The 18187-nt window shown below is 32.5% G+C and overlaps 1 pseudogene; it reads right to left on the bottom strand.

The window, feature by feature from the left end:
- Positions 1–1555: 1555 nt before the first annotated feature.
- LOC147910080 (uncharacterized) lies at positions 1556–11190 on the bottom strand (annotated as a pseudogene).
- Between the last annotated feature and the right edge of the window lie 6997 nt (positions 11191–18187).

The following is an 18187-nucleotide window of genomic DNA, read 5'->3' as shown; positions in this document are numbered from 1 at the left end:
TAATTATTGCGAGCATTATAAAATGGTAGAGGACTTTTCTACTCAATTTAGTCCACTCTACCTGCTCGGGACGAGTGGGGCCGTATATTCATGACACCCTGTATATATATATATATAATAAGGGAAGTTCAGGGATAGTATAATAATAATAATAATATTGTAATAATAATAATAATAAATGTTTTTTTAGAATCACTATACTGGGAAAAATTAACAAAGTATTTATATAATTGATTCTTGCTGGAGTAAGATTAATTAAGATCATCTTCCCTTTATTCTTAGGCAAATTGTCCTGCTTTCCTCTTCCCTTTTAAAAGACTTTTTCCTCGTATGCAGAGCCACCTGATCGTCAATTACAGCATATAATTTGCCAATGCACTATCACTGTCTCCAGATCACTAGAACATATAAAGATCTTGGTACGCCAATTAAATGGAAAAATTTAGTTGACAGTTTCGATACTTGACCGAAACCCCGATGCGTTACGTTACTGAAGGGACATTGGATCTGCCAAAGCATCTCGATAAAATCTGCGACCATTGCCACGCAGAAATCTCAAAAGGATGCTACATGGCCTTTGCTTCGTCCATAGAGAGTCTGTGAACGACTGCAAAAACTGTTCGACCTGCGGTAAAACGACAATAAATGTCAAGCCATGGAGGAATAAGTGTCGAAGCCGCATCAAAAAGATTTCGACACACCGACAAGACACTTTAGACTGGAGATGGGGAGCACCTTTGATCATTGCATGGGTCGATGCAGTAAACCTTTTTTTTTGGAGGTTGGCGACTTTTATTCATCCTTTAAATATTTCAACATCTACTTGCCAATATAAATAAAGGAAAAGAAAAATAATAATACATCGTGTTTTTATATTGGGTATGGGAATAAGTTTCCGCCCATTGCAGAAAGATGTCGTTAGTAGCATTGTTCGTGTGTCTGATAGAACGGCAAGACATGTTTTTGAAAGGTGTGTGTCCAAACTTTTGAGCCCAATAGATGGCATTCATTCGAAGCGTAACAAAGAGTAACTTTTTTTGCGTTGAAGATGTCGGAATTTATTCCAAAAAAGCAACATTTGCGGGAAGTTTTACTCCATTATTTTATTTTAAAGAAAAGTGCTGCGGAAATGTTGTTGAATCGTTTGTTCGTAGATATTTACGATGAGCATGCTCCATCGAAAATTAATTGTAAAGAATGGTTTCGGCGATTCAGCAGTGGTGATTTTGATGTGCGTGATAAAGAACGCGAAGGTGCACCGAAAAAATTTGATGCAGAATTGCAAGCATTACTCGAAGAAGATTCGTGTTTATCGCTCGATAGGTTGGCAAAAGAGTTAAATGTTGATAGATCCACTGTTGGAAAACGTCTATACGCAATGGGAATGGTGCAAAAAGAAGGAAATTGGGTGCCATACAAATTGAAAGAGAGAGACATGGAAAGACGTTTGGTCATCTGCGAGATGATTCATCAATGACAACAAAGGAAGGATTTTCTACATCGTATCGTAACTGGCGATGAAAAATGGATCTACTATGATAATCCTAAACGCTTGAAGGCATGATGCCAGGTGAATCAGGTCCATCAACCAGGTCCAAAACGAAATATCCATGCTTCGAAGATTATGTTGTGCATCTGAGATCAAAGAGGTATTATATATTATGAGCTGCTCAAACCGTCCGAAACCATCACTGGCGATCGTTATCGGCTACAACTGATACATTTAAACCAAGCTTTGAAAGAAAAACGACCGGAATGGGACAATAGGCACAACAAGTTGATTCTGTTACATGACACAACGCTAAGCCACACGTTGCAAAACCGGTCAAGAAATACTTGGAAGGAGTAAAGTGGGAAATTCTGCCCCACTCGCCGTATTCACCGGGCATTGTCCCTTCAGATTTCCATTTGTTCCGATCCATGCAGTCGGCCCTTTCTGGAGAACGATTCAATTCTTATGAAGGTATCAAAAAATGACTTGATGAATGGATCACTTCAAAAGAACCAGATTTTTTCATTCGAGGAATCCGTTTATTACCGGAAAGGTGGGAGAAAGTTGTCGCTTCCGAAGGAGCATACTTTGAATAAACTTATATAGATTTGTTTAAATAAACACATCTTTTTCATTTAAAAAGAGCGGAAACTTTTTCCCATACCCAATACATTTTAAAATAATATGTATAATATATTTAACATTAAAACATACACACATATGTATATAGTTATATAAGTTCTCCAGCAAAAATTGCCAAATCTTAGCGTTAATTAAATTATATGCGCAGGAGTATCTTTTAATGAGCACCTAAGTATTTTAGTATATTATTATAAATAGACATAACAAGGAGTACGAAAGAATTCCGAAAAGAATCCTATCTTTCTTTCCTGTTTCTTAATGACATGAGCTACAAACTTACAGACGAATATCAAAATGTTGATCTTTATATACGCGTATATGCATACCAGGATATTGACATTTACTTGTAAAATAAAAGGACGAAAGAACTGAAGAGGCGAATTTTAGAAACGTCCTATTTTTTCCTGCTTCTCTAATAAACTAAGGGACGCACATGTACGGAATAACACTTAAAAATGTGAGTCCGACTATGTAGTCAAACCCATCAAATTGTCGAAAGAAAAGAATGGATACCTTTTTTTTTGCAAATGTTGCGTTCTCACACCCCAACATTTGTCTAAGGCTGGGGGTGTTATGTCCTACAGACGCCACGATTCTTTTTTTCGGCTCCATGTCGCTATGGTTGGCGTCTGCGAGACTCGAGCGGAGCCTTCTGATAACGGTCTGACAGAATTGAAAAGAAGGACCGGACAGGCTCCGCGAAAATTCGTAAATGCCAATCAACCCGAAAGGAATAACAACCTGAATGCAGGCCCGAAAAGAGACAAGATTGCAAAAGACATTATAAATGCACCGAAGTCACGCAATAGTAAAAATCTAGGCTTTGTCATCCGAGACTGACTAACAATTTCATCTTAGAAAAAACAGGCGTCACGTCGTGCTTAAAAATCATAAAACGCATGGGATAACTTCCCACAGTAGCGTTATCTAAGATCAATGACAATGGTAGCCCTGCACGCAAACCTAGTCATGCACGGTAACCATTTGTTTACCTAGCCGTATTTTCCGCGAGAATAACAAAATTCGTCATCCGTCTGGAGCGATCTTGGCTCTTTAAGAAAAAACGTAAATCACTTCTTTTTTTCTGGAAACTACTTTAACGATGTACTTTAGATTAACAACGATAGGACGCTATAAAAATCGTATATCTCGCGTGACAACTAACTTTTGCATCCTAAACAAAGGGCACAACGCCCTTTTTTCGGGATATAAATAGAGGTCCCGCGGAAGCGCAGAGCGTCAATACGAAATTTCAAACCACTCGATCCATGTCAGTGAAGTTCGCGGTCAGTTACGAGTTAAGCCATTGTCATGAGCAGTGCGGAAATTATTGAATATTTTGCTAATCACGCCAGTTCGCGATTCCATCCGAGTGCAAACTTGTTGAGCAAATCGCAATTGGAATTACCAGCCATACGTCACTGCGAGTGCTCTTCGGACGCTCTCCGCGGACGACGGATCTCCTTGGCCACTCACCTAGAACCTACTGGATATCTTGGGCCCAGCTAATAGTAAGTCGCATTTATTTCCAGTCCATCCCTGCGTTTCCCCGCATGGAAACACACTCATTGTACTTAAATACATTTACATGCGTTTCCAACGAAAACACGTTAATTTTAACCCTTCGGTTCGTAGTGTGTATTAAGAAACGCGGATGAACCCCCTATGTCCGGAGGAGTAGGCGGAACCGTTCCCCAGGGCCACCCACAATCATGCCGCCAACCGGCGAACAATTCGCCGAGATGTCCTATTCACCAAGAGACACAACCGTTAGATCTCATCTCTCCTTCTGTTATCGACCCTATTCAGGAAATCCTCGATTATTTCCCTCCTCCTCTCGTGGAACGATTCCCTTCCCCTCCTTCTCACGAAGAAGGATTCTCACTCCCTCCTCCTTTGGATCAGCTCCTGCCCCTCCTGTTTCAACCGAATCCCGAGCCGATTGACTGGGATCGGATGTTCCGGTTATATTCGTCCCCCTCCAACGAAGGGGACAGATTAGTCACAGTATACATCCCCGGAAATCCCACACCTTTTACCGTTCTCTACAAGCACCTCATCCCGATGTGCTCCTGCAACACTTTCCTCGCCTCCCGTATTCGTTAACCCTTTCCTCTCCACGCACGCACGCACGCACGCACGCACGCATACATCCATAAACTGTAATGTATATTTTTTATGTAAAGAGAAGTTTTTAATGTATAAAACCCTTTTTTTATTATTATTTTTCTTTTTATTAATAAATGTAACTTAAGGTATTCCCCTGTCTTTTATTAAAATCACCTCTCGCATTCACTTCTCTCGAATACCTGTGGTCGCACGAAGTCCAGTCCCGAATCAAAAGGATTAAGTTCCTTGACCCAAAAGTAGGATCGATGTTCGCACTGTCCAGCGGAACAGGTCATAGCGTCCCTTCGAACGTTGACCCATATTCCGGGATTGAAAGGGGACCCATATTCCGTACGACTCACAGGTGTTCGCCTCCGTATACCTGTAAGGTTGAGTCTAACCGTCCTTCCATATCCTCTCCATTCTCCCTCATTGGTTCCTTGACCTAATTTCCAGGGTTTGGACGTAACAAACATAGAGATGACAACTCTATTGACTTTCTGGACGTAAAGTTGGAGAGTGGCCATATAAAAATTGATATATTCCAAAAACCGATGAATTAAGGCAGATTTTTAAGATATAAATCCAACCATCTAATCACTCATAAAAAAGGTATAATTATAGGACAATTGAATAAGATCATATTTCTTTCGCATTCAGAATACCACAATAAAAACTTTTCAAACATGATCAAAGAATTATTAAAAAATGGTTATCCTTTAAATATATTTTCTACTATGAATAACAGAACCAAAACTCAGTCAAAACGAACAGACCTTTATAGTAATGATCATTCAATCGATGATAATATAAAAAAGTTCTTTCCAATTCTATATGTCAATAAAATCTCAGAAAAATTTAAAACAATCGCGGAAAAAACAATCTTAATATAGCATATAAACTATATGCTATATGCGATGAATAAACTAAATAAATTCATAAAATTAGGTAAAGACAAACTGGAAAAAAAATATTGCAAAAGAAATATAAATGTTAAATTAATAACTATTTATATGACTGTTATGAGATTCTTAAATAAAATATAAAATATATCACAGAAATAAGACTTATAATTTCATTATATTATTCCGTTTATGCAAATTTATATTTACTTTTTAATAGTAAAACAATATCTGTCTGAAAATGTATTGTAAAAGGAAATTTGTTTAATTACCTGAAGTCATTTTATCAGATTTCGATGCTTTTACGGTAACATTTATTGGTGTAAATAAGATTTCTTGTCCAAATATATCATTAGTTTCTTTCAATATAATAAATAAAGGTGACAGCAAATTTCCATTATACGATATTATTGTATGAGTATGTTGTTGATGATATAGATTGTACAACACTTTTTTTATTTCTTCATTAGATAATGACGTTTCAGAATGAATTTCCAATTGGAAACTACTTTGATCAGAATTAAAAATATTTTCAGATCCGAACTGTTCAATAAGTGGTTTCATTGTTTTCAGAAAATCTGTAGCTATATTTTGCAACTCAACGGAATCTTCTATTGTTTTTCTAGTTATTATAAATTTCGTAATTTTTTCGAAACAATTCGGTAGGACTTTTTGAATGTTGATATCCAACTAAGATGCATTAAATATAGGATTTCCTATTTCTTCTTGAAAGAGCTTGTAAAGCTCACCTTTGTAGGTCGATATCATGAACTATGAATATATATCCTGATTCAACAGCTGCAGTAAATTTCATGTGTAAATTTGAAAATGTAAGATAATTTTTCTATACGATTTCTACCTGAATGTAATTGTTCTTCCCATCGTCTTAATTGACATTCAGAAGAGTGTGAGTATTTTACGTGTGATACTTGCATTTAAACATTAACTCACACGGCTTCCATGGACGCGGGATCTGGAATACGTTCAATCAGCGCGTCACAGTTATGCCGAAACTCACGTTCGCGGGATGTAGATCCCAACAAGCAACTCACTGGTTGAAGCGAGCGATTAGCCATGCTCTACCAGCTAAGCAGGTTCTCGAGCATGATACGCAGCTCACCCGTCGGGGCCAAAGGCCCCGATGTCTTAGTCAGCATGTAGCTATCAACCACTACTATCGCGAATCCCATCCATGACTAGGCACGAGCAATTGCCACAATCCCCGCGGTACCAATCTAGATCATCGGTCGAATCGTCGTAGCCTAGTTTGCGTCGCCTATACGCAATACTAGTCGGCCAGCGCTTGGGTGTCGCCGGGACGCTTCACAGGAATCACTCAGCAACCCCAGGCCTAGCTCCGAGGCAGGGCGTCGAGCTTTCAATCTGATCAGCATCCTTCCTGCATAAGCTAAAAAGCTTATTGGCTCATCCATGATCCTGAGGCAATCAAGTGATTAGATAGCCTCGAGCTTGTAGGAACAAGCTGACATTATGTGGGGTGCCGGTAAAACTCGAACTCGGAATGGTAGGTCGCGAGTCGAAACGCACAAGGCGTCAAACCATCGACGCCCGATAATTGACGTTCAGTTGGAACTCTTCTAAATGTATTTTGCATTGATTTTAGCGGATGATTCCTTTTGTTTTTATTTTTTTTATTAATGTCCTAATTCCGCCAATACTCAACAGCTCATCTTTTATAAGAACTGTCTGCATCATCATTTGAACATTGAAAATGAGAATTTAAATTATCTTCACTCCATGCTTCTTCATCATCTTCAATTTCAGAATTATGTAGCTTATAAGATTCTTGATAATCGAAATAGGTTTCTTCCAACTCATTACAGTAAAAAATGCTATCCAGCAATAATTTTTGTATATTTTCTTTTAATTCTATTTCTGCTCAGTTATTGGTGTTTCTGTTAGATATTGAATTTATAGATACTAATAAAATTCTAACAACATTAAGCGGATTGATAATCATTTCCAAAGATTAAATTTGTTTTGAATTGTAATATAAAATCAAATTTAACAAATTGCACAGATTATGAAAAAATTATTGTACTGACTAAAACTGCTATGTGAATATTCTTATACTGTCCATTTATTATACTTATCTTGAACGTATAAACTTATATCATAAATTACCGCCCAGTTATTATCTAATCACTTATTATCAATGGGCGCATTCAGTATTAAAGAGACTACGGAACTATCCGCTGAATGGCCTACTTTCCACATCGCTCCCTCAACATGTTACGGAAGCGGACGTCATTCTATTGAGCGAAAATTTTTTTTCATAAACTTCGGTTTGACAATATCCTCGTTCAGTCAAATAACAGTCTAGTCATATATAATTGTGTCAAGATCAAGCAGCATTCAACAAATTTCAGCCAATCCACGCTTTCTCCAAGTAGCCTTTCAATGAATTGCACTCCTTCTATTCCGTGTCCACATTCGAATGCAAGATTTTCGCCATTGTCTAATCCGATTACTGCTGATTCATTTATAGAATTAGATATCGATGTCAATAATAGTAATTCTAATTGCACATTAGAAAATGAATATTTAAACGATAGGCCGAGTTCAGCAAAAATTTCAGATTCAGTTTCCGCATATAGTACTCCATTAAAATGTGTCCAAAAAAGGCGAGATTCAAAGGAGGTTTACAATGTGAGAAAAAAATTGGTTGAGGAGGAACAAATAAAAGCGATGGAATAATTAAAAAAAAAAACAATTCGATTCAAAGAGAAAGAAACGAACTTTTAAAACAATTTCTTATGAAATATCTTGAAACTAACGTGGTTCTAATATTAACACATATAAAAAATAAGAGCATAAGAAACCACAGCACAAGTTATGTATTTGTGATATTTAATTATTATTACATTAATTAAAACATTAAACGTTTCGGCCACAATCTGGCCATCTTCAGTAATTCAATAATATTCTTAAAACGAAGAGTTTGGTTTTTTTGCTGTAAAACAGGTAATGATTCTATTTGTTTATATTCCGACTAGAAGATTTTAATATATACAATTTTATTTAGAATCTGGAAATTCTTGTTCTACACTTTTCTTGACAATTGACGGTGTAACATTACCGTATGAAGCATCTTCACATACAAAAGAACATGTTTATTTAATTACAACTCTCGACTGTTGAATTTAATGTCAACTAGATGTAACTCTGCGTTTTAAGAATATTATTGAATTACTGAAGATGGCCAGATTGTGGCCGAAACGTTTAATGTTTTAATTAATGTAATAATAATTAAATATCACAAACGATAACTTGTGCTGTGGTTTCTTATGCTCTTATTTTTTATATGTGTTAATTTCTTATGAAAATATAACTATGTAATGTTATTAATAATAAATTTTCATTTTTACATACATATGTTTGTTTATATTTTAACTGTATTTTCATTACTTTATATACTTATATACTATAATTTATAACGTATGAAAAGAAGAGCATAAAAAACCACCACACAAGTTATAGTTTGTGGTATTTAATTATCATTATATTAATAAAAACATTAGACGTTTCGGCCACAATCTGGCCATCCTTAGTAAATTCACAATATTCTTAAAACGCAGAGTTATATATATATTACATATAGCTGACATTAAATTCAACCATCGTATAATATAATTATATATAAACGTGTTCTTTGACACTCTTTTAATGAATGGTTATCATCTTAAATTCATATTATCAACAATAAAAAATAGAATAAAAATCTTGAAAAGTAGAACTAATTTAGATCAAAATCGTGAGGACAATAATAACGAAAGTGACTCTAATTCTAATTCAAAGAAAAAGTTTTTCACAATACCATATTTAAGCAAAATATCTGAAAAATTTAAAAAACTTTCACATATTCATGGCTTTAATATCGCTTATAAACCCATGAATAAAATGAATATATTTATAAAAACTGGAAAAGATCCTTTGCTTAAGGATGACCATCGTGAAGTAGTCTACAAAATAAATTGTTTAAATTGTGAATCTTCTTATGTTGGCCAAACAAAAAGGAAATTAAAAACTCATAAAAAAACATAAGGCTGACATAAAAAGATCCACTTCCGAGATGTCAATGGTTTCACCCGTTGAATGAGATTCATAAATTGGATTGGGATAACATAAGAATTTTAGACACAGAATCATTAATGAAAAGAAGAATTTCTGAAATGATATACATTAAAGGCCAAATATGTGATATCAATAAGCAAAGTGACACTAAAGATAACTCTGTGTTTTAAGAATATTGTGAATTTACTGAGGATGGCCAGATTGTGGCCGAAACGTCTAATGTTTTTATTAATGTAATGATAATTAAATATCACAAACTACAACTTGTGCGGTAGTTTTTTATGCTCTTCTTTTCATACGTTTTGAATTATAAACGTTCGTTTTTATTATGTATTATAATTTACAAATTATTTACAATATAATTTCTTTTTTCAACTGCTTCCCGAGCCATAGATAGATGTTTCCAGTTTAGATGTTCTAATCGGAACAATAAGATATATGAAAAGATATTTTAAGTAAAATTTATATAGTTTTTTACATGTAACGAATTCTTCAAGCGTAAAATTTTCTAAGACTACAATTCAATGTAATTTTAAATTTTTAGAAGATGAATCTTCCAAGAAGGAGGACGGTATTACCCGTAGGGTAATTATAAAGTAGCTTAACCGACATTTTACTTTAGTTCATGCGATTCCCGTCAGCGCTGCTACCGATGGCAACGATCATGCTTGCGCGGGATAAGAGCCGTTGTCTCTCGATTTCTCTTGCCTCGTAGGAGTAATGTGTGCGATTCTGTCCATGCAGATTTTCATTTTATGTAGGATCGAATAAATATTACAAGAAGCATATACAGAATAATCACAGATATTTAAAACAATTCTTATTCCATCATATGACATACACTTTATTACGAGGAAGCCATAAGGCAAGTACAAAGAAAATAGCGTACACATATGCAGGGCTGTGTTCAGATTCTTCATTGGGTGGGTGATCGCTGGATGATTGAATGAATGGCGAAAAGTACCGGAGTAATGGTTTGGGAATCTGAACGTACTCTAAGATAAGAGAATGTCCTACATGCATCGGTTACATCAAATAGCATAAATATATTAGATTTAATATACATTACATATATAATTAATATAATTATATATAACTGAAATATATATAATAATGATAAAAGATATAAAATAAATATCTTATCAATATCTTAAATCCTGATCTGTAAAACTTAATAGATGATTAAATACTTAGTCTCCTTTGAGTTTGTACTGTTTAACACAAGCATAACCTGAAATTTAGATTTTTGTATAGATGCACGTCAAATATGCTGAGATAGCACAGGAAGTCTTTAATGCGTCACTACCATTGCGTCATGCCACCCGGCTCAAGGAACCGAATGGTTTTTCCATCCGCCCGGGTGGATAGAATAGGAATCAGAACGTTCCACCTAGCGCTCAATAAAGGTACTCAAAAGGAATGTGAACGCTTTCTGGATGACTGAGTGCACCCGGGTGAGGAATCTGAACGCAGCTGAAAAGGGAAACATTCTTTTTACAAACAAAATGGAATATGTACTTAGGAATATATACTTAGGAATATGTATCTTCCGAATTACAGTTAGCTGATATTTTAACCAAAAGATTGGCTTAAGGACGCTTTAATTTTCTCAAGGACAAACTCTTATTGCGTATATAACAAAATAGTAAGAGTGTTGTAATATAGATGTTTGTCATACATCTTAGTTCTTTTGATAAATAGTTTCTGTATCGACTGGTAAATCTAGATGACACTCGTCGAGTGAGAATTTGCTCCCTTTGCTTTAGTGTCGCGCCGACATACTGTAAGAATAATAACGCACACCTAGTTTTGTGTGTTTCGCAATACATATATTTTGAGTTCTATTATAAATATATTCTATTATAAATATGTATTAATACATATTTAACTACCATACGTAGTTGTGCAATATTTAAAAGAATAGAACGTTCAACAAAACTCACCAAGCATATTAGGATTAGGTTGACAAGTGAATGAGGAGTGCGCGCCGGCCTTAAGCGTCACATAGATCAGAGCACTTATTCGTTAACTTCAACCTGCTCTCCTGCAAAAACTACTTGTCAGATGCAATTTTGCAAAAGAAAAGAATTGTTTCTTTTAACGTAAAGTATGACGTCTTGTACTTTGCGGGCACGAATTTGAAAACACTCTGTATATTACCAAAAGTGTACAAAAATTGTTCGCACATAAAGTGCACTAGTTTTACATATTAAAATCGGTGAGTCATTTCAAAATATCTTGTTGTCAATATGTGGATGAAATGAAATGGACAGAACATACAAAATAGACAAATCATTGATGTCATCTCAAAGAATTTTATCTGTGATAAAAATGTATTGACTTTCCAAAAATAATTATAATGTCCAGCATTACGTTATGTTGAGGAAAAATTAAAGTCATCAATCGTCGTTCGGCGAGAATCGATAATAAGATTTTAAGAATTTGTGAGAATTAATATGAATGCCAGGACATAAACGTGAAATGTATCTAATCGCAGTCGATGCTCAGATTCGAATGTCTAGAGTACACTTAATTAAAATTCTGTTCATGTATTAAATAATACATTGTGTTTATTTTATACTTCTTGCATATATCAGATATGAGAAAGTTTGAGTGCACGTGGCAATATAAATGATAGCTTATAGTTGACTATAAGGTTAGGAAGTAGGAAGGATGAGCAAATAAGAAAGTGTGAAAAATATGAAAAAATGAGTGAGTTAAGGAGAATTGTAAACCAAGTTCTCTTCTTAGCTTGTACACGCTGAAGCAAAATATTCTATTCTATTCTATATTATATATTATATATTATATTATTATTATATATTATTATTATATTTAGAGGAAAGACCTCTATTATGAGTATATTTTGGGTAAGTACTAGAAGCCTATAGACGAAATTAAAAAAAATAATAGGTCATTTTGAAGGGAATTTAATAAGCTTTAAGATAATCATAAAAAGACGTTTTCGAGAAGGTTCCTTAATTTCCATTCAAATCATCCTTTTTGCCATAACTATTATTAGTTTCATTGACAAAATTATCCTCTTATCACATCCACGGTTCCAACAAAAAAATCTGATAGATGCAATTCATACCTTTCTAAATAATTGTTATCCTCTCTCTTTTACAGGGTCCGGCAAAATGATCTCCCACATTTTAATCTTTAATAAAAACGCCATTGTAAATGCTATTTAAATTTTATTTTTATTAACTGAAAATTTATGCTATGCCATTTGTTTTTATTGAGTTTTGAAAATTACAGAGTCCAAGTGGCGACCATTTTTTTCAATACACATTCGAAGCTGATTTCTAAAAGTTTTCATCACTCGAGCAATAATTTGAGGCGATATTCCTGTAATTTCTTGGCGTATTACTGCTTTCAATTCGTCAATGGTTCGGGGGTGGTGTTGAAAAACTTTCGCTTTCAGGTAGCCCCAAAGGAAAAAGTCGCATGGAGCAAGATCGGGTGAACGCGCAGGCCACCCAACGTCTCCACGTAACGAGATTACGCGTCCTGGAAACATTTCCCTTAAAACGTCCATTGTCCTTCTTGCCGTATGAGCCGTAGCTCCATCCTGTTGAAACCACACATCCGAATGTTCAAGTTCTCTAAGTTTTGGTCACCCGATCTTGCCCCATGCGACTTTTTCCTTTGGGGCTACCTGAAAGCGAAGGTTTTTCAACACCACCCTCGAACCATTGACGAATTGAAAGCAGCAATACGCCAAGAAATTACAGGAATATCGCCTCAAATTATTGCTCGAGTGATGGAAACTTTTAGAAATCAGCTTCGAATGTGTATCGAAAAAAATGGTCGCCACTTGGACTCTGTAATTTTCAAAACTCAATAAAAACAAATGGCATAGCATAAATTTTCAGTTAATAAAAATAAAATCTAAATAGCATTTACAATGGTGTTTTTATTAAAGGTTAAAATGTGGGAGATCATTTTGCCGGACCCTGTATATCTTATACATTATATTGATTAGCATATGTATGTATTACTGTCATTTTATCATTATTTAAAAGACATTACCATTAAGTTTTCTTACAGTTTTGTTGACACACATCGTGTCTTTATATAGGTCAACATTTATATCAGCAATAGTAATTAGATTAAAAAGATGATCAGAAAATTATGAATGTGTTCTATAAATATATCTTGAATAATGTTAAAGAAAATTATTTTTGTTACATCATTAAATATAAATAAATAAAATCAAATATGTAGAGATAATATCAATAAATGCTAATAACAATTGCCATTAGAACGCATTAGGTTGCAAAAATGTCTGTTTTTACTTTTCTGATTTGGTTTAAATGATGAACAACTATTGATTGATGAACATTTAGTTTTTGTGCAATTTGTCAAGTGGTTTTTAATAGATCCTCTTCAATAATTCCCTTTAACTGATAATTGTCAGTGGCTGTAAATCGTTTTCGACCCTCTTTATCTTCCAGGTACTCATCTCCATCATGAAATTTTTAAAATCATCGTTTCTATCCATTCGTTTGTAATTAACCAAGTGTTTCATTAAGTTTTTAATTCGTTTCCTCAGCTTTAGGATCTATAGTTTGAATTCGTACAAAAAAATTACTCGAAATTGCTTCTTTTTCATTTTTAATAATGATAATAATTGATCATGTAGTTAACACTAAGAACAAAATTACTAGCACAATTAATATAGCGGAATCTACGTTTGAAAATGACAACATGAAATACAATTGAATATAACATATTGTACATACTATATATAATAAAGTGCCAAAGTTTAAAACAGGAAACCGACATTTTTCTTGCATTAACCTTATAATATCAGTGTCGAGACTCACATCCAATTATATGTATATACAACTTCATTATTGTTTCACGACAATTTTAGATATATTGCGATTATTTAGACCAAATGTGCTAGGTTACAACAATTAGATTAATTTTTACATTAAAATTTAAGATTGTACTGAGGATGACCTAAAAAGACAAGTCGAACCGTTTATGACTACTGTTTTTAGTTATTACATCAAGAAAAGTCACACAGATATAACAAAAATTTAATAAATTGAAATACATATGTGTGTACAATGTATGTACATTTTTATTATTAGCATTATCTCTACATATTTGATTTGATTCATTTTAACCTTATTAAAAATTTTTATAATCAATTAATGTAAATTATAAATGTATATACTGGGTACTCCATTTTTAACGATCATTCTCCAAAATTTTTTGCTTTCACTTTTAATATTTCAGACAAATGATTGAATGAAAAATAATGATAAATTTAATTTTCGAAAGAAGAAAATCAATTTTTTAAGAGAATCATTACTATTTTTTCCATAAAATTATGATTTTTCTACATAATCTGATTCTTCTAATTGTTCAACATAAAAAATATTACAGTAGAATTATCAAAAAAATCAATAGTTTATGAGATATTTCGTACTTTATAATATATTGAAATTAAATATTATATAAAAAAATATCTCATAAACTATTTATTTTTTGATAACTCTATTTTAATACACTTTTAATATTTTTTATGTACAATACAAAATAATGACATAAATCAAGTGGCGTAAAAAACACGTTCTTCAAAAAAGATATGTAGTAAATTGCATAATTTTTTTAAAAAGTAATGTGTTTTCTTAATAATAACCTTATATAATCTTGATAACAAATTTTTTTGAAATTTGATATTATTTGTTCTCCTTCAATCCTCCTTTATCTGAAACATTTTTTCTCTAAAATGATTTCTTCAAGATTTTCAAATATCTCAATTCAATGATTAATCTTTTATATATAGTGTTTTATTTTAAATGATAAAGTCGATTATCTTAAAATTAAAGTATTTTTGAGAAAAATGTCCATTTAAAACTTTTAGGGCTCTAAATAGCGTATTACATAGCAGTATTATTGTGATCTTGCGTAGCATTGATAAGATGATGTTTAAATCATTTTGAAATTTCAAAATCTTTGTTTAAATCTAAGATTACTAACATTGCTAATACGTTACTTAATTTGTAAAGAGTGTTGCATCGACATACAGGGCAATATGACGGGTCGCCTATTCGAGCGGACGCGCAGTTATGAATGCCCTTGCGCGCCTGTTTAACCTGTCACACTGTCCTGTATTGATGTAATATCCTGTAGTACAACTTTCATGTAGAATATTTTTTCCAAAAATACTTTATTTTCGAGACTGTCACTTAAAATAAAACACTTTATATTACCTTCAGGTTCTAGTGGATCATTTTCAAAAAAAAAAAAAAAACATTGAAGAATCATCTATAGTTTGGATCAAGCTCTTCATACTAGTGGATGCAACTGCAAAATAAAATCGCATTAAGAGAATACCTTTCGACATATTTTTCATCAAACATATTTTTTATTAATTAAATAAAATTAATTGCAATTGTTCTAAAATATTATTTATGTTAAGTGTATGTTCAACGCATTGTGAAACTTTTTGTTACGCTCATATTAAAATAACAATAAACAAATTTAACTGGCTAAAATTTAAAAACAATATTACAAAGAACATGCACTACTATGCAAGGTCTTTTGAGCGAAATAATATATAGATTTATTAAATATCAAAAACAATTTCAAAATATATTATAAATGTTTCGGTCTTAATTAAACTATCTTCATATACAAATAAATACATATAAATACATTAATTTAAAACAAGATATTATTGCAATTAGATTGACCGATGTCTTAAATTGTGAGACTAGAGTCATCCAATTCCAATAAAATATGACGTAAAAAACGCTCGTTATAATGACAGTTATATGCAAATTAAATAAATTCGTCCTTTGATAGATTATATTCAATGTGTCCATAATTTGAAAAGAATGGCTAAGTGCTCGAAAGCATAATTTCCAGATTCTGTATCGAGAATTTTAGCCAAAAAAGATAGAGAGAGATTTAGATTTGTTAAAAGAATAGATTGTTCTAGTTTTAAATAACGATAATAAAAAAAACTTTTTTTTTGTTATCGTTATCGTTATTATTTTATTGCAGAATCTGAAAATGCGAAATTATGCATTCGAGCACTTAGCCATTTTTTTTTCAAATTTTGGATTTAATCTATTAAAGGAAAAATTTATTTAATCTGCATATAACTATCATTATAAAGAGCGTTTTTCATGTCAAATTTTATTGGAACTGACAAGACTCTAGTCTCACAATTTAAGACATTGGTCAATCTAATTGCGATAATATCTTATTTTAAATTAATATATTTATTATTTGTATACCGAAGATGATCTAATTAAGACCGAAACATTTATAATATATTTTGAAATTGTTTTTGATATTTAATAAATCTATATATTGTTTCGCTCAAAAGACCTTGCGTAGTGGTGTATGCTCTTTGTAATATTATTTTCATATTAAAATTTTTATAATGAAAGTAATTATTACAAGTAGAACTATTAATATTATTAGCTTTAAATAACAGAACATATAACTAATAAAAATGTTTCTACTTAAAAAATTATTTAAGGCTCCGACTTACTGCAGCCATTTTGGATTGTCACGTCAGAACTGAGGAAAATACATTTAAAAAACTCTTGCTAAGTAAATTAAAATGCAAATAAGAGGATAAATAAAGCCATTTTTCGGTCAAAGCGGATCTTAGTGTTTATATATTCATATAATTGTTCTTAATATATTCATATTATTATATATAATAATATGAATATATTGTATTACGAACAATCATATGAATATATAGAGTGATTCAAAATGAACATATTGTCCTTAAAATGTCATATTCCCTTAATTATTCTAAGACAATTTTTCCTTTGCCAAAATTTTGTCCGAAGCTTAGTTTTCAAATTACAAGAAGAAATAGCGTATCACGGGTTGCGTATAGGAGACGGACAGGAGCGGCGCTTACGGTTAGACGCAGACGCTTTACGCACGGGGCGCACTGAAGGGCACACATTAAAAAAAAAAAAATGCATTCACACGTTTATAAAAACACGTTCCTTCTTCTTCTCTTTCTTCTACCTTTCCTCTCTACCATTATCTCTTTGTCTTTCACATATTTAAATATGCTAATTTCATTAAATTATAAATTAGAATGGTAAAATTAAAATGGATATTGAACTCTCTGAATATTGGATTGCATTTTAATTCATTGATGAAATTATTAAAGAAATGTCGTAAAAGAGAGGACTTAAACAATAATTACGTGCGATAAGTATTATAAAACTATTGACAAATCATACAATTATTTCTGTACGTCGAATTCTAAGTGTTTCATACAATTCAACGTACTGAAATACTTGTTAGATTTAATTGTATAATACAATATGTCAATAGGTGTTAAATGCTTGTGGCAATTATTGTCTAACTTCTCAATTTTACAAAAATTCTTCTAACAATTTTATCTGCGATTATTACATACTTTGAAAAGTTTTATGAGAAATACGATCGTGCTTTTTAGCATTTATAGAGTTATGAATGCTTAAAACAAAAATATTAGCCAAGTACACTTTAAAAACTTATTATTATCTCAATTATAAAATTGTTATTACCTTGTAGATGTTCAATGATTTCATTTTACTCTAGCTTTTTGAAACAGTTGGAGGAATAAGTTTGGATGCACCGTAATAATGCTCAACACAACTGTTTACTGTAATTCTCTTCCATCACTCAAATATTAAATATCTTTTAATTTAAATATTAAATATCTTTTACATATATATCTAGTCACACGTTTCCACGATGAGATCCTTTTTTTATAAATTATGTCACGTTTCAACATATTGACACAATTCGATTACATTCACTTGACAACACGAGGAATTTATTAACCGATTAATCAGTTAATCACTAACAATTACAAACGATTGATTATTCGGCGATAGAAAATCACACAAAGCTTTAAAACACGTAAGTGCGCACACAACAACACAACATGTGTTGTTAC

The sequence above is a fragment of the Acromyrmex echinatior genome, chromosome 3 (assembly GCF_024713525.1).
Source record: "Acromyrmex echinatior isolate Ae372 chromosome 3, ASM2471352v2, whole genome shotgun sequence".
NCBI lineage: Eukaryota > Metazoa > Arthropoda > Insecta > Hymenoptera > Formicidae > Acromyrmex > Acromyrmex echinatior.
This window is presented reverse-complemented; position numbering and strand designations above follow the sequence as displayed.